General features: G+C 40.0%; 1 long non-coding RNA gene across 1 annotated transcript in view; it reads right to left on the bottom strand.

The window, feature by feature from the left end:
* LOC117282651 overlaps positions 1–19,937 on the bottom strand; it is a 320,533-nt gene that overhangs the window by 278,744 nt on the left and 21,852 nt on the right. The gene's annotated exons all lie outside the window — the stretch shown is intronic.

The following is a 19,937-nucleotide window of genomic DNA, read 5'->3' as shown; positions in this document are numbered from 1 at the left end:
TTACGCTAATCTATTTCATTGCTTGACTTTATAAAATTATTTAAAAAGTATTTAATAATGAAATAGATTAGCGTAATTAGGGCACCTGATGATGGCACTATGTTGCCGAAACATGTCGTGAAGTAACAGGTGAAACTGAGTGGACTACAAGACGGCCACTGTATACATATCATGGATGAAAATCAGTGCAACAGGACGCTAAAGACAATATTATTATATTCTCTTTAGTTATTACGTATTTACAATACCTCTCTTTCCTTAATTAATATATTACTTTTCTTTCTTTCCCCATTTTATGAGCACTGTAGCCTGTTTCGAACTTTGCATTCCTATAATCGTAGAGAATTACAACTTTTCGGGTAGGTGGCAGGAATCCTTATATAGGAGATCGGTCCATGTCGACAGACACTCATGCCCCGACCAGGACTCGAGTAAGAGCAGTCCAAGACCGGAATCGGATTTTTGTTCTGTATATTAGTAGCTCAGTCGGTATAGTGACTGGCTAGAGGCTGGACGACCGAGAGATCAGAGTTCTTGTCCCGGTAGGGGTAGGAATTTTCTCTTTTCCACAGCGTTTAGATCGGCTCTGGGGCCCACCCAACCTCGTATCCAATGGGTACTGGGGGGCTCTTTCCCGGGGGTAAAGCAGCAGGGGCGTCAAGCTGACCACTCACCTCCAACTAGTGCCGAGGTCAAGAAAATGTGGATCTATACATCCACTCCAACATACGCCTTCATGGCGTGGTGCTTAATTAGTTGAGCACAGGGACAATTTTTTTTTCTTGGCACTACAGCCCCAGTGGGCCTAGGCCTACCTCCATGAACTTCTCCGTTCATTTCGGTTTTTCTAGATCTTACACTTTCGGTAGGACTCCTTGGGCGGGTGATCAGCTCGTCGTAAGGCCTCTACCTGTATACAAACACAGAAAAACGCACACACACACAAACTAAACATCCATGCCCTGAGTGGGATTCGAACCCACGATCCCGGTTTCCAAGCGAGCGAAGACAGTGCATGCCTTAGACCGCTCGGCTACCGTGACCGGCAGGGACAATTTTACCTTAGTGTAAATACTGTGGATCCTTCCCCATTGATTCTGGTGTTCGAACTCCTGCCTCCATTCAAACACAGAAGAGAATACTGCATATGTGAATGTTAATTAGTGGTGATCGTCACTGTACATTAATTCTATACACGTTATGGTGAAGTCATGTTCCTGGCAGAAATAATTATTTAGTACCGTTTAGGCCTATGTTCCCTTGAGAGACGATCCGCTTTCACCATAATCATTTTTTAAACATGAATATGTTTATCATAAAATTTGTTCAGATCTGAAATAAGTGACAAAAAGAATTTGGTCGTCTTTAGCTGCCGCTACTCCGGCTATGTGAGTTCGGGCGGTAAAGTTCCACACTACTTCAGAAACCGAGTATCTGCACAATCAAGCATTTATGGAACAAGATGAACGTGGGGATTTTCCTTGCAACGGAACCAGAAGCCCTCAGTTATTTGTCCGCGACCTCTGCATATTTTAATTTATTCAGCAACATTACAAAACTGCAACAAAAGATAATACAGCGACAAATATCCGAAGCACGAATTTTTCATTTGTTTCATGACGGCTTCTTTATTTTTCTTTTATTAAAAAGGAATTATTCTATCTTTTATTTCGTATTATGATGAATTCACTGCCTACTCTTTGTTTAATTTTTTCTCGGCTCGCATTCAGCTCCTCTTTTATTTTTAATTTTATAAAAAAAGAGAAACATTAAAAAATGTATTTACATTAGGGAACTGGTAAGGTCCATATTTATTGCTCCTGAAGCCGAAGAGAATCCATTAAAGCTGCGACTAGCCTACTAATAAAAGCATTTCCCGATGCCAATCTTCCTTTGCAAGGTCCTGACCAGCAGGTACTCTCTACTGAGCGCAACAACGAATTACATACAATAAACTCTGCACTTGATATTCCAGTTGCACTGAGCTTGAACAAAACTTCATGGAGCAGGACTTTTCGTAAAAAGATTATGGGTGCTGAACTGTCTGCTTTTATGGAACTGAGATGTTTATTGTAATTTTGACAAGAAATCCTCACTCGACCTTATGAAGAATCAATTGATTCCAGTCCACATGTGATGCCTCTGTTTCCTAGAGATCCATTTTAATCCTGTATTTCAACCTNGATGAAACAAAATTATAAAAAACAAAAAAATTTTGGAGTCATAAAATTATTGTAAGAACTATTATGTGCTTATGAAATATTTCATACCACGGTGAGCAGTCAGAACTACGCGAGAAAGTATTAAAGTTATCCACTCGACTTGTAGTAGCCTTCAATACTTACAATTGTAAGAATAACACAAATTACGTTTGGATCCTGAAGAGTTCACGGAAGAAACACACATGCTTACGTAAACTTGTAATTCATATGAAGGTGACAGTATCCACGACCCTAAGCACCTCGCAATCAAACATCAAACGCTTCTTTTGAAATAGGTGCCGAACGCTGCTGCTGCCTTAGCCCCTAAGATCGGATCTCTGCCATACACATTAAACAGGAGGCTCCAAAGTCTCTTCGGACGACGTCGCGAATGGAAATATCCCTACACCCTCGAAAATCCTATCCGGTCGCATATTTTAGTGACCGAGCTGTTACGCTTCATATATTATTTCGGCTTGTGACGTCTAATGAGAAGATTAGTATGAATGATGAATTCAGTGATGTTAAGAAGTTCAAACAGAATACCTGCTGAAAACGAAGCAGGGTTATACACATAACAACCACAGGTGACGATTAATGAAAGTACAAGAAGTTTTCGGGAAATCATCGTGCTAACGTGGAACGAATAAACTGTTGGATTGTCGCTGAATTGCCTGTCTTAAATGAGATAGGCCTACGGATACGTTTTGAATTTTAAAATATTAATATCGAATTAGAAGGGGCGGGGGCGGGGGGAATGGGAAAATTCGCGAAAAATCTTATTTATAACTGCCATCTGGGATATATTAAAGAGGCATCTAAGACTGACAACATCGAAATGAAGATTACGATGTTACCACAATTCGGAGAATCCCTGCCTGGAATGCACTACAGTATCTAACCATTTTCCGTCTTTCTTAATCTACACTTGATAAATCATTTGCAAATGATGTCGCTCACTGAGGTCCTCAAGTCAATCGATCAGAATCATTGTTACCTAACATTGTTAAGCCTATGAGCTGAATGGCCAGGATTTGATTCGAGTTAGGAAAACAGGACAGATCCTGTCAGGGGTCCATCCCCTCCTGTAAAACTGTAACTTTCCTGATTCTGTTTTTCTCTACTCAGCTCCGACGTAACCTGTCCTCCGGTATTGTAACCTATTCTGCCGTCCTTCACCCTGTTCTTCCGTACTGTAACCTATTCTGCCGTCCTTCAACCTGTTCTTCCGTACTGTAACCTATTCTGCCGTCCTTCAACCTGTTCTTCCGTACTGTAACATATTCTCCTTACTGTAACCTGTTCTCACGTACTGTAACATATTCTCCCGTATTGTAACCTATTCTACCGTACTGCAACCTGTTCTCCGGTGTAGTGTAATATATCACGGTCGTATTACAGCTCAGGCGGCTTCTGGCTGGCTTTCAACCACTGTGGGCCTAATTCGATCCCATGTCAGGTAATTTTTGCTGAACAAAATGACACTGGTAGATTTTTCGGGTACTTCGGCTTTCCTTGTCAATTTTAATTTAACCTGCTGCTTCATATTCATTAATCATTTTATCATCACGCTATAAAACAGCGTAGTAAAGTAACAAAAAAAAAGGAACAAAGAATATCTGTCTAATTCTACCCTAATTCTGCCTAGTTCTATTCTGCACTGTCTTGAAATATATTGTCTTAGAATACACTAAACTGGTATAATCTATTCTCTCCTATCCCGTTCAACCCTATTTAGTCCTATCGTATACTATCCTACCCTGCAATTTTTATTCCACTAAGACGCTCCTATCCAACTCAATACGGTCACACTCTGTAATGTCCTATTCTCGTTCTTTCCCCATGGAGACATCGAAACATCACATAAACCGATCTTCTGGCTAAGGATTTGATGTGTGGAGGTTCACAGACAAACAAACATCTAGGTAACAAGGCAATTCCACTGTATTGCTAATGATGTTGGTACAGTATACTTGAGAAAACAATCATCAAGGTGTTTCGTATGTCTTAGTCTCCGTGGCTACTGAGACCAAGAACCCTAATTCCATTTCGTGGCGTTGAGTTGAAGCTGACACAAGATGACCACTAGCATTGCCCTTGTAATGACGAACATGGTAATAAAAGGAAGAACAATTAAACAGGGTGAACGAAGGAGTGGCATAGGAGGAGAAATGGAACTAAGAAACAACAGAACTTCGTTGTGTTTGTGTGATACAAGTAACCAGATTGTCTAAAGTCTTATATCTGAATTACACGCGAAGCAGATCCCAAAATCAAATGGTTTAACGTGACACCGTTGACTGATATCCAGTTGGCCCGACATAGACGTAAAGACTATTACTGTCTGTGGTGTGACACCGTATTGTCTGGCATAAACTAGCCAATGTTTGGGAGGAACTAACTGCCTCTTCCGTATTCATGACCGAGGAATAAGGCGAACAACAACCAGCAAGGAGGCAATACCTTCTTCGGAGAGTTCAGTAAATTTCTACCAAATTATACGGTGTCACATTCCAGAAGATAACAATCGTTGTAGTCACACCAATGACAATTTTAAATCAAAGAGGACCTACAAATATTTTAAAAATATTTTTCTTGTGGTCGAGTCGTGGAGTTGAAAACTAACCTTATCTAGTGCCGCGGTTAAGAATAAGAGAATGCATATCTCAACTCCATACGTCGTCATGGTGTAATGATAAATTAATTAAACACAGCGACAATTTTACTTTTACCTTCCTTGCAACGTTGCCTGCCTCACTGATCTTAATGCTCATTTCTAGCCTACAGGTACGATCCTGCTCTAGATAGGAGTACACTGACAGAAGAGGCCACGTTTATATGGAAATAAAACAAAATTAAATCCGCCCCAAAACCTTCAGTGAAGAAACGACCGCCCAACCCTACATCAAATTCCACTGAATTCCATCCAGGAATTTCGGCGATGAGACCTGCGGAAGAACGGACGGACGTTGGAATGGGCGGACACAACTTCTCATTTAAATTTATACACTTTTTGCAAAGAGTACCCAAGTCTACAATTCAAAGAAAGCAAAGTAGTAAATGAATTAAAATTGTTTGTGCTGTAGTATGGGTTATGGGACAGACGTAGAAACAAGTGCATTTTACAAAACTCTGTGTAAATATAAAACGTAACCTGCGAAGGATGTGGGGAAAGTAAACCCCACTAAAATTGTATTGAGCAACAGCAAAACGTGTGGCTCTGTCTGGATCAAAATGTTGGATGATAACAAAATAAGAAGCAAGAAAAGTGACGATGACAGAAATGCATTTCCTTAGACAGATCGCAAGATTGGGAATGATAAAGAAAATGAAGATATTAACGAATAACTGGTGATTAGAGATAGGCCTTCATATATACTTATAATAAAATTACATTCTTATTTATTTACTTACTAACTTAACAGTGCTAAGACCAATTACAAAGCGAGCAGAGACGAAAAAATAATTCAGTTCAGTTCAATTAATTTTTGTAGTCTTTGGCAACAACTAACGTCCAGTTACAGGCAAACCCTGAAGAAAGAAAATTACATCAATATGGAAGAAGTGAACAAATATAATTCGTTCAATTCAATTCAATTTGTATATTTTTATTTATTTATTCGCGTGCTTACTCAGAAGACAACAAGCCAATTATAAGGTAAACACCATCGAAGAGGCAAACAAAATAAAGAAATACAAGGCAACATTGTCAATTTAGACAGCAGCCATTCAAATAATGCAATCATGCCAACCATGACGAGATGAGAAGAAATATGTACTGAGGATCAAAAAGAAAAAAAAGAGTAAACAAAATTTAATAGACATCATCTACGGACATAACCACAAAGTTTAATCGAAATGTGATGTACGGTGTAATATGATATTCTCTCAAAAGATGGTGCTAGTCACATGTATGTCACAGCCAACTTATCGGATCAGGTCAAAGAGAATAGTGGAGGAAAGTGTGTATACATTTCTTATATTCCTCTATAGGTGTACATAAATCAATATTGAGTAAGAATAATAATAATAATAATAATAAGAAGAAGAGTAGAAGAAGAAGAAGAAACTACCAAATGAAAATGCTACAACATTTGCAAACAATGCTTGAAACCGGAGTTCCGAAGACTCCGTGGACACTGGACAAGATACGGAAAAGTTTTAATTTCCCTAATCGGGCCAAGCAAAGTGCGCGATCACTAATGGTGATAAAATGATACACATTCACTAAAATCTAATGTAGCTAGGTACATAGAATCATATAGATCTCAATATTTAATTAACTTTATAAGAATGTTATTAGCTTACATATATTTTTTTATTTCTCTCAGAAGTACTGAAATGTTCTTTACTTTTAGTTCTATAACGTCCAGACCGGCTCTGGGGCCCGTCCTGCTTCCTATCGAATGGATACTGGGGGCTCCTTCCCCGGTAATAAAGTGTCTGGGGCATGAATGTGACCACTCACCTTCATCTAGTGCTTAGCTTAAGGATGTGCGGAGCTATAAATGAATTCCCCCATACGTCTTCAAGTATTTGTGCTTAAATAATTAAACGTAAAGGTAATTTTACCTTTACCTTACGTATTTATTAATTATATTAAAACTGTCTTTTTGCATATTTATGCGTTATAACGATCACATGGACAGTGAGTTGGGAATCTTTATGGATTACACATAGATACCTGTATACTTTTCCAATTAATACAAAAGATAACTAAACGTCTGTGTATTCACAGTCCTTCAATAATGCAACAATTGATTATTCACCGTTGAACACTTAACACAACATGTTTCTGCCATAGATGGTCATCTTCAGGTGTTATAATGCGTCCAACTGTTAACACTGTTCTGAAGTGCGTTAAAGTCGTGCGTTGCAGTCCACTTAAAATGTGGACACCTGAAGATGGCCATCATCAGGTGTTATAATGCGTCCAACTGTTAACACTGTTCTGAAGTGCGTTAAAGTCGCGCGTTGCAGTCAACTTAAAATGTGGACACCTGAAGATGGCCATCTATGGCCGAAACATGCTGTGTTAAGTGTTAAATAGTGAATAAACAATTGTTACATTAACGACGGACTGTGAATACATAGACGTTTGGTTAAAGAATTACAACAGGATGCTGAAATACAGAATACACAAGATATTTCAATTGTCGAATTTCTAAATACTTTCTTCTCAAATTTATTCTCACTTGATGACTGGTAACTCCGTTTCTTTGTGATCTGAGTATCATCAGGTGTACTTTCCAAACGTCTGCCATAGGTCAGTGCTGCCCTGCGCCAGCACGTAGAGAAACATACGTGCGTGAGCGAGAAGGAGAGACCAACGTGCTGAAGCTGCGGGCGGTTGCTGGGGTCTCTATTATCCCCCGATTATGGGTATCAACGCTTAGCCAAGTGCTACCTGTCTTACTCACTGCTACTGCTCTTGCGTTACTACCCATTGAGAAAATGTGCGATGGATCGGGTCGCTGAGAGTTTTCAATGGAGCAGAATCACTTTTTTTCAAGCGCTATTGATATTTAAGAATATATTTTAAAGAAATCTAATATCGGAGAAAAGACAACAGACGTGCAGACACATAAATTATCTCTCTTTACCTGTACGTACCAAATTTCGTAATTACAGTAGAGACCAGAGACATGAATACTTTAAATATTTGCGAACCGTTTTAACTTCTGATCAGTTCTTACGATTGTATACCAAGTGTTGGAATTACTTATCTTCGGATGAGATTATGTATCGTTTTTTATGATAACCTGACGAAGACTGGTACGGAATTTGCCATACCATGTTAAAAACGCTGGTTCTTGTCCGATCACAGAAGTTAAGCAACACTAGGAGTGATTAATACTTGGATGGGTGACCGCTAGGGAACACGTGCTGTCGGCATTTAAGAGGGGCACGCGGTAGCGTAGTTGATTGAGGTACTATGGAACAAGCCGGAAGGTCGCGGGTTTGATTCCCGATGAGGTAATTAGATTTGGGAGTCGGGATAACGTAGTTGGTATAGTGACTACGAACTGGACGACCAAGGGGTCGGAGTTCGATCGAGTCACTGCAGTGTCAAGAATTTTCTGTTCTCCACGCGGTCCAGACCCGCTCTGACGTCTACACAATCTCCTATCCAATGGGTATGGGGGGGGGGGCTCTTTCACGGGGGTAAAGCGGCCAGGGTGTGCAACTGACCACTCACCTCCAACTAATGCCGAGTTTAAAAAAATATGTATAGATCTACACATCCGTTCCCCATACGCCTTCATGGCATAGTGCTTAATTAGTTAAGCACAGGGACTTTTACCTTTACCTACTTGTATATTATCCTTGTAATAATCTACGGGGAAGGGGAGGGGAGGGGAGCATGCGGCAGCGTAGTTGGTTGAGGCACAATGCTACAAGCCGGAATGTCGCGGTTTCGATTCCCGATGAGTTTTTCGGATTTCTGACTTTACCTAACCCTTCAAGCTGCACTTCCTAGAGTTAAAGGGCACCAGCGCGTAAGGCTGACAACCTGACCGCCATCTGTGAACCGAGTGTCTAGAAAATGTAAGAGCCTCGACGTCTCATAAGCCTACAGGCTTTCATGGCCTGTTACAGGGACACCTTATTTTTGTATTAATCTACGAGAACTGAGTGAATTCAAGAGAGTTACTAACGATAATGAAAGGCCCCTCTACTGAAACTATCAGCTGGTAGCTCCTCAGCACAAAATGCAGATTCTGTAACCCTAGAGATAACAAACTCCATCTCACAATGTCGAGAGAGTATACACATTCACAACTTAATGCATACTCTACGGATGGTAAAAAAACAAGGGCAAGAGTTGTGTCTTGTGGGATATAACGCCGTGCAGTCCGTTGAAAGTAAATCGACGTTTCGGAGGAACATGTCGCCTCCGTTTTCAGGGCCGAAGAGTAAGCCCAGCAAGAAACCAGTATAAAGCAGGCCGCAAATAATGGTCTGTTTTACTTTATGCTGTTTCTAGCTTAGTTTACTTATTTTACTAATTCCTCCGAGAAGTCGATTTACTTTAAACAGACTACACTGCGTTATATTTCGGTAGACAGAATTCTACACAGCTACTGCTGTGAAAACATCAATGAAAAAAAAAAAGCTTTCCATATCCCTAGAGTCCTATATTCTGGGATACAACGCGGTGAATCCCGTTGAAATTCAACCGACGTTTCGAAGGAACTTTCAGCCTCCATATTTTGCTGCTGGCTTCTTTCTTCGATCCTCACTATGGATACGATATGTTCCTTCGAAACGTCGGCCTATATAGAAATAAAACTTAGTTTCCAAGATGGAGGAGATAATTGGGGTAAAATCTGATAAGATGAAATTATGAGACGTGTTAGTATAATTTGTTAAAAACATTAGAATAAGATAATTCGAAATCAGCAACAAACTCGTAACAACGGGTCCTATGTATTAAATCATTTGAAAATGTTTCCGAATGACGTTAAAAATTCGTAAAATTAGTTTTGTGATAAAACTAGGAGAATAATGAGTTTAGAAAATGATTGCTATCATTCAAGTTAGAAAATTTTTATAGTGTTCGTAATTATTTAACAGGGTGTGAAACGTTATCCTGCATTCTGAACGCAGAAAATGCGGAAGGTTCTCAGGAAGATATTCAAATGTGGGACATGTTAAGTACTTAAGCCTAAACAATTAACGTGAAGAGGAAACTGTCTGTAGGATTTCAGGCCCTGGCAGTGGTGGTTATGAAGAATCCTCTCTTCTGGGATATAACGCCGTGTATCTCGTTAGAAATCAANCGGTGGCGTAGTTGGTTGAAGCACTATGCTACAAGTAAGAAGGTCGCGGGCTCGAATCCCGATGAGGTCATTGGATTTTCAATTGACCTAATCCTTCTAGCCACACTATAGCCCTGGGATCGATTCAACCTCTGACAGAAATGAGTACCAGGAATCTTCGTGGGGAGTAAAGGACGGCCGGCGCGTAAAGCTGACAAACTCACCGCCATCTGTGAGTGGTTTGTCTAGAAAATGTTGGAGCCTCGACGTCTCACAACCTTATGGACCTCCACGGCCTCTTACAGGAACAGTTTACCTTTTTAAGGGAGACAGACTGCGAGCTCCTCAGTTGGATCAAACTGCCTCAGGAAAGCTTCTAACGCCGGGGCTTTTTATTTGTATTACCGGTTACGAACCTTCAGGTTTGGGAGCCGGGATAGGGCAGTCGGTATAGCGACTGGCTACGGGATGGACGGCAGAGAGCTCGAAGTTCGAGTCCAGATGGGGTCAAGCATTGTCTCTTCTCCACTTTGTCCATACCGGCCCCGGGGGCCCACCCAGCCTCCTATCGAATGGATACCGGATGGGGGGGGGCTGTTTCCCTGTGGATAAAGCGGCATGGACGTGAAGTTGACCACTAANCCCAGCCTCCTATCGAATGGATAGCGGATGGGGGGGGGGGCTGTTTCCCTGTGGATAAAGCGGCATGGACGTGAAGCTGACCACTAACTTCCAGGTAGTGCCGAGGTGAAGAAAATGTGGATTTATACATCCACGACCCCATACGCCTTCATTGCTCAGTGCTTAATTAGTTAAGAACAGGAACAATTTTACCTTTACCTTTTACCTTGAGGTCTGAAAGTTTCTCCCGTTTCGGTATAGTGAAGAAAGGCGCTGGGAAGTACCGCGGTGTATTTGCTTTAAAAGTTAAGCAGAGAAAGCAAGAGTTACCAGTGCTTCCAGACACACTGCTGGGAAACAGAGCAACAGAGAAGACCACGGTGAAGAATAGATGATAATAGACCAAGCAAACAGAGTCCTGATGCTTGGAAAGAGGTTTTACAACAAGAAAGAGGCTAAATTTTATGATTAAGTATCTCATTCGCTAACTATAATTTAAATTTCTTCATACCATTTTCTGCAACAGTAAATGAAAATTCGATGTGAAAATAATTTCATTTTAAAGCCTTTATTATAAAATATCTATAGGACAAACAAACCCCTTTATATTCGCAGCTTTAAGATGAAGTCATCAAATTCAGAATCAAGAAGTCAAAGCACATAGGCCATAAATTGCTTTCATGCTCCTACACAAAATCCCCCACGTGATCTAATATATCCACTATAATCTTCCTACGTTTCCATGTCCTGTAGCATTATTGGTAATTACTGATTAGTGAGCATCAGAGGGACCGTGATCAAAGCCCTATATTTCCGGTAATGATAATATATTAATGTTATTACACACGCCATGGTGGCGATGCTAGTCGGCTTTTGGAAAGACAAAGCAACGAAATCAAATGGTAGAAGGGACTCAGGGAAGTGCAGAGGGACAGGGGGAAAAGGAGGGAGGAGAATTGAATGAGATACGATTGGAAAATTCCATCATGGATGTTAGGATCACTCAATTTTCGTCATCATTATCATCATGGGTGGCTTCATGATGTCTGAATGGGATCCTGACACATCTGACTCAAAGAGACCGCTGTTGGCGTGTACTGTGACACTGAGTCCATTGTGATTAAATTCGAATGGAATGGAAGGATAGAAATAATATTCAGACAACTTCTTAGGAACCGACTGACTTTCCAGGCAAATTACAGTGTACTAGTTAAATCTAAGTATTTCTGAAAACGTTGTGTAACAACCGTTCACAGATTTTAATTTTCTTAAATACGATGTTTCGGAAACTGAACATGTCTCTAGTTTCGAGAAGAAAGGAGAAAACTTCCTACTCCGTCAGGATCTTTAGAAGGATCTAGATGTACAGTGATCAAGAGCAGATCTTTCTAACCGGTCACGCTGGGCAGGAACCTTTACTACCTGACATCGGAAGTTTCCGTAACGTTGTGTTTGAAACCCCCCCCCCCACAAAGTGATTGACAATGTCAAAAATAATAGGTCTATACGCCACAATATTATTTTAAAATACGCTACGATTGCTTCCTCCTGATTTATTATGGCGGTGGTCTTCTTCTGTTAATTATTCAATTAAAGACAACATACTGAAAAATACAAATCGCTGACTTTGAAAATTAATGAGCGTCATGTAATCTCGTAAGCATCGATTTCTGTAGTCCAGGTCCACTTCTTAAACTTATATCATAGTAACACTGCATAGTTTATTTTTAGTTTATGTTGTCCTGTGTAGGTAGCTACCTTGCTACGGGCTGATCCCCCGTCCAAGGAATCCTACCGACTGTCTACGATTAAGAAACTGCAGTGAAACGAATCATTTCATGGATGTTCTATTCTCTAAGTGTGAATAGCATGAATATATATATATAGACATAGATAGATACATACATACATATATACATAGACTGCCGCATAAGCCCTTCCTATTTTTCCAGTTAGTACGTCAATTTTTTTTTTTCGACAAAATTGAATACGTCATTTAGTTCTGTGGGTTACTCCTCACAATAATCTTCATATTTATTCGACTCTAAATACGGTGACCTGACTTTTTCTAAAGTTTTTTAAAAAAGAAAACTCGCCACGTACCAGGAATCTTCCTGGGGGCAAAGGGACGTCGGCGCGTAAGGCTGACAACCTTACCGATAACTGTGAGCCGATTGTCTTGAAAATGTGGGAACTTCGACGTCTCATAATCCTAGCAGACTCTACGGCCTGTTATAGGGATAGCTGTACCTTGTATTTAGGCTAAGCACGTAATTTCTCTGGCTATGACTTCGCTGTACTCTGCTTATTAGTTTAAGGTCTTATTTCATGCTCTGCTACGAATAGTTTTCGCTTACATATTCTAGTAGCTTTCTTTTGAATTAAGTACTGTGTTTGGAGCTACGGGAAACAGATTTTCCCATGTTAAGCCAATCTTTGTGCAAGATCCTGCTTAATGAGTAGGTATAGTTAATAATATTCTGTCATCTACATGAACCCGATGGGAAGTGATATTGTGACTATTATGAATGAATCTTTAGGTGTGATCAAACGCGAGGAATTTTTTGATCAACTGAGAACATAATCTTTTGAAGAAGACAGTGGAGATTACAGTTGGTCAGTGAGAAAATAAACGTAAAATAAAGCTAACTAAAATAAGTTATACGAACAGCATAAATTAATCCGCGGAATGACAGCGATTCTCGGACCACTGGGTGATTAACGCTGACATATAATTAGTATCATATGGTAAATTTTATATTAAATGTCTCAGACAAAGTATCAGGGTACAAAATTAAAGAAGATATTTGTAAAAATGTTAGTCTAAACACGTTGAACAAATACTTTAGAGAAATATGAATAACTTGTACTGAAGTTGAAATATTATTCAAGCGTTAGAGGGACTGGTTGTAGATTGGCAAAACTGCATTGCATTCCTTTCCAGTTCCAGGATTCCTTTCCAGTCGCTAGTTCTTTATTTACTTAATCGCTACACTTCAGAAAATTATATACTTTCTACAGTGTTACAGAAAACTTACGTCAAGCGTCTATTTTGAATCCAGATGCCACAAATTCATATCAGCAATCTGAAATATAACTGTAAAAGTTTTGGAATATAATTTATTACAGTTGCGTGCGTAGAGTGGGTGAATTACATGAAATTTCATACTAACAGAAAACTCGAGATTTAGGTAACATACGCGATAAACAAATTACAGTATTTATAAAGCAAGCACTCCCAAAAAGAGCAATATTATTTCGCAGAAAAATGTCCAACGAACCAACTGAATGCGCGTGATCCGAAGGAAACACACTCCCTGTGTGCTAACAGAACCATTAGATTCAACATCAATAATGACAAAGCCCGACACTGGACAAGACCCTGAATATATGTATGTATATATATATATATACTACTGCTTAATTTTAAAGCTCAACGTAATTTTTTTTATTGCTAGTGGGGTGGGACTAAGTCCCTTGTACTGCGGCCACTTCTGGCCTATTGTACCAGCCCCAGATGATAGGTGAGGGTGATTGTGGAGCAATTGGTGGAATGAAGATTGGCAGGGGAAACCGAAGTACTCGGAGGAAACCTGCCCCAGAGCCACTTTGTCCACCACAAATCCCGCTTGACCAGACCCGGGCCGCCGCGGTGGGAAGCCAGCGACTAACCGCTTGAGCTATGGCGCGGCCCTAAAGTCCAACGTAAGTTATGATTCAGCGAAAGTAATTCTCTGCTATACCTCAAAAGAATTTCGCGAATTCAATTCAACGTCAGTTGTCATTCCGCAGATAAGCAGTGGTTATACATTCTCTCATATAGAGGATAAGAAGGGATTAGATGGAAATTAAACGGGCACTTCGTGCTTCTGATGGGATGCTATTGTCCATTAAAACCTCATAACAGCCACAAGATAAGGAGAATAATAATCGAAAGTCGAAGAATGCAAATGTAAAATTAAAGAGAGATGAAGAAAACGTACATAGAAGTGGCAGCGGAAGAAACCCCTTTATTCTGTTGACTCCAGAAATACCCAGCGCACAGTACAGTAGCTAATGCAACGTAGCTAACAATTTGAGATGTTGGTTTTAGAATTAAAGTACTTAGAAGTAAAGCCAACTATGTACCTTTACATTAATAAACTTCTGCAACAGTAAAAAAAAAATTATAATATTCTTTTAAGATGAAATAATCAGAGGATGAGATGGATGTATTTATGAAAAACAGAGTATAAAATTTTGGTTGGAAAACCTCAAAAACTTGAGAATCCAAGAACTGCATGCGTAGATAACATAGATAGTCTACAAATTATGATAGCAGGCTGCGAAAATATAAAATGCATTGAAGACAACTATCTCCTGGGATATAATGCCATGTAGACCGTTGAAATTCAACCTACGTTCCGACTGAAAATATCGTCTCTGTCTTCAGGGTCTGAGAATAAACCAAGTAGGTAGTAAACAGAGCTCTGATTGACACCTGTTTTCTCGCTAGTATCTTGCTCGGCTTATTCTTAGACCCTGAAGACGGAGACGATATGTTTTTCGACACGTCGGTTGACATTCGACGGACCACAAGGTGTTATATCCCAGAAGAAGGATCTGCACTAGTTCGCTTACAATCATCATCATAGCATAGGTCGTCATTACCATTACCATTAATATTCAAGAAATGGCGTGTTCCCTGAGCTTCTTCTAAAAATTCATAAAACAAAAACAAACTCCGTGGTTTTAGTCCGCAAGCGAACTATACCGACCGGGTGACCGCCGCTTGTCGGAAAAGTCAGTGCTAACGTTTGCGAATAGAGGGTGTTGCGTGGTTAGAGCAACGGATCGCCACGGCCGTTAATCTCGGTTTTCTAGATCGGACCCGCTATTTTCTTGAAATAGCTCCTCAATTATCCTCACGAGGCTGAGTGGACACAGTTCCAGACCCACTGCTTCTCAGAAAATCTGGTAGAGCCGGGAATCGAACCCGGACCTCTGGATATGTAGCCAGGAATTCTGACCACTAGACCACAGAGGAGGTCTTAAGAAGTCATAATCACAGCGAAAATCGTGGAAGAACATGAACGACCAGCAGCCGAGATTGGAGTTTGTTTTCATAATTTGTAGCGCGAGACGGAGTGCTTGAAATCAAGGCTAAAATGAAATATAACGTTAAGCAATGCCGTAACTTTCAAAAACTATGTTTACATTGCCAAATATTTTATATTATGAGTTAAATAAGTCTCTTGTATGTAAATTTGAAGGGCCAAATTCAAATACGTACGACTTCCAAGCAACCACTAAACTGAATTTGTGCCTTATTGGCACAAGACGAATAAAATGAAGGCACGATAGAGATATATATTTATTCTTCAAAAGTACACAAAATTACACAACAGCTTCAAATTTCCTAGTCTAGACGAGGTAGCTAATTCACAAGTAATTTCCTCTTAAGTGATATCAGTCCTTGTTGCTCTCAGCTCAGAAAATTGTTATGAGACTGGGTTCGCTAATCAACTGAAGATTGTGCCGAGGAAGACCAGTAGCTACAGGTAGCAAGGTAGCGGGGTTCCTATATGCCAATTGGAATTTCATAACAAAAAAACAGTACAGTGGCGAGCGTTGCGGGCGGCTGGGCAGGCACCTGCCCTCTCATCTGAAATCCGCCCGCCCGTCTGCTTTCTTTCGACGGCAGCAATCAACGTATAGATAGCTTGAACAGGCACAGAGTGTAATTGTACCTTAAGAGGGAGGCCGACAGTGAATCAGGAGAAGTTAATATTAATGGAAAGGAATTATATAGATGAAGGACGACCAGCTGGCCGCTCATTGGCCGATACTGACTAAATAATAAACTATATTGTCTGAGACAGGACTTTGCATCGTTTATAGCAGTGCGTCTCTCAAAAGCCTGCCCTTAATATCAATCACATATTCGTGTCAATTCATAAAAGAGGTCCTGGCAATCGAATAATGACAATGGAGACAATGACAACACAGAAAATGATGCGCAGTTAGACTGAAGTTGAATCTGAGGTTCACCATTACCGCCTACTTCTAGTGGTTTCTTTTCTAGCGTATTCTTCGACCGTGGAGATGAAAGCTATATGTTGCTCTGAAACGTCGGAATTTCCCCGAACTATAAGGCGTTAAAATCCATAAGACGGTACTGTTCTTATATTGAAGTCTATCAGAAATTTAGTAGGTTTTTTAATTCTTTCGCTGTGTTTAGACATGCAAAAGAAACAGACGGTGTAGCTGCCATTTCTGTCGAATCGATTTATCCTTTGCTTGTTTAATGACACTTTTCTGACTGCACAGTTACATAATGTTGCGTGTTTTTAAATTACCTGGATTATAATACACATAAGCAGTCCCGCACTGGCCTAACAGCAGGTTATTGCGAGGCACGGTCTAAGAGCACCTATATAATTATTCGCTAACTAATTCTAATTTGCCGGTCACAGAGGACGCGCTGTACAAGGCATGATCTGTCTTCGCTCGCTGGAGCTCTGGGGTCGTGGGTTCGAATCCCACTCAGGGCATGGATGTCTGTCTGCGTTTATTTTGTCATGTGTAGGTAGAGGTCTTGAGTCGGGCTGATCTCCCGTCCAAGGAGTCATACCGAGTGTCTAAGACAGAAACTGAAGTGAAACGAAGCGTTGCACGGATGCTCTCTACTCCAAATGGGAGCAGGAGGGATAGATAAATAGATAGATACAAAAAGATCTCGAAGATGTGCCCAAAGAAAGATATTGCGAATATAACTACAACAAAAATAATTCAGTTCATAAACACAAGCTGAAGAGCGGGCCGTTATCCGGCTCAGAATGAGCACGTAAAAGAAATAAATCCTTCAAAGACCGAAGAGGAGCCTTAAATATCCCTCATGGCTGGCACAGGAAATCGGAAGCAACTGGGAGCATGATGTTAAAAAAATGACGCTTGATACTGATGAAGGCAGAGATGATGATAGATAAATAAACTAACGGGTCAGAGATACTTAAAAGACGATGACTTGAATTACCGACAAGATAATCAAGATGAACAGAAAGAGAGAGTATGAGGAAGACAAAAAAGAAATGAAATAAAAACAACACTGGGACCTGGCGCCAGTAGAATAAAGGGTTGAGGAATTAAAAGGAAGGAAATGGGGTATGAAACGAAGGTACAGAAAGGAGTCACATAATCCAATATTGGCAAATAACAAGCCATAGACGTCTCAGGACTATTACTGAATGCCAAAGGTCATATTGAAAGTACGGACAGACTTAGACAGACCTTTAGCAGGAGAGGTCCTCAGAATTGAAATGGTTTATGTTCACAGTATATTACTACTTCCCTGTAACTAATTCAATCACTACAGTACAGGAACAAGAGAAGAAGTTGCAACAATATTCTACGTAGGGCATATGAACACATAATTTTGCCGATTATTGTCGTCAGCAGCAGTGTACGATGCAGGACTTTTTCAAGAAGTTCTATTAGTTCGGCTAGTCAACAATTTCCCTCTTCTTTAGAACCCAAAGTTTCATTGCTATAGTCACAATAGCTCTCCGCGAGGGGTTCACCCCAACCAGTATAAAACAACCAATAGTCCAACATACTCTTTCTTTAGCAACACATAGATCACACAGACTAACTCCAGGAATTACAGTCAATTTTGATAAACTAATACTGGCTCAGATTGTCAAGAAATTCTCCGCAATTCATGCAACCCCGGGACTCGTTATCAAGTTCACAACGTCTCACCTCTGATACCCATCCTGAGTCAGATAAATTCATTCCTAATACTATAACTCTAAGATCCATTTTAATATTAACCACATATATATTATTTTGTCTCTCAAATGGCCTTTTCCCTTCAGGTTCTAACACTGACATTTTGCTCTCACTTCTCATTTCTTCTGCGTACGATACATCCCCTGGACCTGGCCCTCCTTGATTTCACCAGCGTGAAAATATTTGCGAAAGCCAGTAATTATGCAGCTCCTCAGTATGCTGTTTTCTGCATGCTTTCTCATACCGTCTCTCTTAATTCATAACATTCTCTTCAGTACCTCCTCTATAATATATATGTTGTTCCCTTAACGTGGTAGCACCTCGCTATCAAGTTCATTAAGGCAGCGGATACAATTATATTAGACGTATGTGTATACATGTTATATTATTATTGTCATATAGACCGCTAGGGGTACTTAGAGAAGGGGTACATGGGTGAAATTCAACGTGAAACTAAAGAGACCTTAAGTACAATATTAACATGCTTAACGTTTTCACGTAATATATTTTAGTCTTGTTATGAGTGTTGTTAAGCCACCTGTGTCCACCTTCAACTTAACCGTTTTCTTACTTTTTGTATATAAATTAGGTAGAAAGAAATATATTTGGTAACTTCCGTTTCCCTGTGCTTCACACTTCAGATAGCAAGCAACTTTATTCCTACATAATATTAGCATTCTGTGACAGATACTTTAATTCCTAAACAGGATAATAAAACATTCATATCTGGTTGTAAAATGTTCTGACGATGTTCTAACTGAAGGGTTTGCTGGACTTTAGGGTTTTGTCTATCGTTCGGTATTCTAAAGAACGCAACGTTTTGGAAACTGAGCCTCTAGACCATGTGTCTTCTACCCCCTCATCTGAGGACGGAAACAGATCCAGTAACCGAAACGTCGTGTTCATTAGAATACCGGACGACGGAAAAAAAATCCAAAACCCATCAATCCCGAAAGTCATATTTGTGAATTATGTCGCTCTCTGACAGGAACCCGAAGTTTGAGACACACATTTTTATCTATCAAAATATTAAAACTACAATTGCTAAAATGAACACGCCCTTCATAATATGAGAAATCAGTTTCTTAGAAACTGGATGTCTCCTCCTTTATACTCCTCTGAGCCTTTATGGAAATCGCTACAAAGAAGCAGATATTAATACATGAGAAGCAGTGAAACTGATACAGACGACTTGGACTTTCCATCAATCCATCACAACGGTAAAGGAAAATTTGTTTCTTACTTATTTGTTCGGACTTGTCTTAAGTAAGGCACGTGATTTCGTGAATTCCCGCTTTTTTTTGTGTGTATGAAACGTATGCCAGTCGAAAACGCAGAGAGATATCCGAGATCCTGTTATATGAGTATATTACAGACTATCAGGACAAAATTAATATCTCTTTATAATTACAAGATTAAAGGGACTGTCGGATTAAGCCCGATATTAATTCGGAACGTTATTCTCGCTACTACAGGGCTAAACCTGACGAAGGACATGAAAATATTATCACTTTCATTCCTTTGCACCGCGCCCCTCGTCTTCCTCTCCACTGATTACTATGAATCATTACTATTATTATTA

The sequence above is a fragment of the Cryptotermes secundus genome, unplaced genomic scaffold, assembly GCF_002891405.2.
Source record: "Cryptotermes secundus unplaced genomic scaffold, Csec_1.0 scaffold13, whole genome shotgun sequence".
NCBI lineage: Eukaryota > Metazoa > Arthropoda > Insecta > Blattodea > Kalotermitidae > Cryptotermes > Cryptotermes secundus.
Note: the sequence above shows the minus strand (reverse complement) of the source record. Positions and strands in the feature narration are given on the sequence as shown.